This window comes from Vicugna pacos, chromosome 2 (genome assembly GCF_048564905.1).
Source record: "Vicugna pacos chromosome 2, VicPac4, whole genome shotgun sequence".
Classification (NCBI taxonomy): Eukaryota; Metazoa; Chordata; class Mammalia; order Artiodactyla; family Camelidae; genus Vicugna; species Vicugna pacos.
The window spans coordinates 116,076,131-116,077,433 of NC_132988.1; positions in this window are offsets into that span (position 1 = coordinate 116,076,131).

The following is a 1,303-nucleotide window of genomic DNA, read 5'->3' on the forward strand; positions in this document are numbered from 1 at the left end:
TATGATATTGTGTTTCCTCCAACATTTTTTATTAATCTGAAGACCATAGTGGTACAAAGAAGATAGCCATCACCAACAGCGCCCTTGCAAGGACAAGCACGGGTTCAGTTCTGCCGCCCTGGACAGAGGACTTTCGGAGCCCAGAGCAGAGCCTGAACCCTGGCCACCACCTCCTGGTGAGCTCGTGGGCAAGCTACTCCACCTTTCAGAACCTTCTCTGGGTTTGCTTCTGTGCAGCATGAGATAAATAGCTTTCAGCATTCTTACAAGGCTCGAATGATCTCATCCACTTGAAAATACCTGCCCAGGTCTGGCTGCTGGACAGAGCTCCTGAGCCTGCTCCTCCTCTCAGCCGCCCAGCAGACCTGCTTGCCTCTGTGGGGCCATGGGTCGTGTCCACAGCACTGTCGCTGGAATGGCAAAGTGAGATCCAGGGAGGAAAATGCGGTTACCTTTGTGGACAGCAGAAGTCACTGGTCCAGAGAACTGTTTGCACAGAGGACCAGAGTGTGTGAGGGCACCTCCAGTCCTGCCGTCATCAGTCCTAGCTCAGAAATAGACAACCAGCGAGAGACGTGGGCAGGGCAGGATTTTCTTGGAAAAACCATGGTTGCAGACCAGGAGGTCAGCTGTGAAGTCAGATTCAGGTGCAACTCCTGGTGTTCCCAACCATTCAGGGCACCGCAGTCCACGAAGCTGGGGCAGCGAGCACCTACTGTCCCTGCCCTAAAGATGGGGGAGCCCAAGGTCCCACGGGTTTGGTGACCTGCACAGGGACATGCAGCTGTGGGCGAGGCCCGAGGTCTCAGGGGCGTGCCTGGCAGTGAACTTGATGCCTGGTAGTTGCACATGGATGGTCATTTCTTTCTGTCTTCCCACTTGTCCTCTTTCTCATCCCCACTCCGGCTCTTTCCAGCTCCTCCCTCCAGTATCCCGACCTCACCAACCCTTCAACCCTACTGGGACCCACAGTCCATTAGTCAGCTCATCTTTTCACAGCCTCTCACGCCTCGTGTCCCTGTCCACCTCCTTCCCGGGCTAAGCCCCATGGGCCATCTTGCCATGATCTGCCTTCTGGCCTCTTTATCAAGCTTACCTGGTAAACCTCCACCTGCCCTCTGCTCCTCTACGTCAGTCACTGAGCCAGGCTGGTGAGAAGCCATCCTCTGGTTTCTCCTGCAGCTCCTGGTGAGCCCTGGGTCTGTCCTGCCTCCTTCCTCATTCTCTGTGCTGTCCTGAATGACAGTCTCTCTCCTCACTGTGTTCTCTAGCCTCTCTACCTCCCCACCTCCTCCCCCTCTCA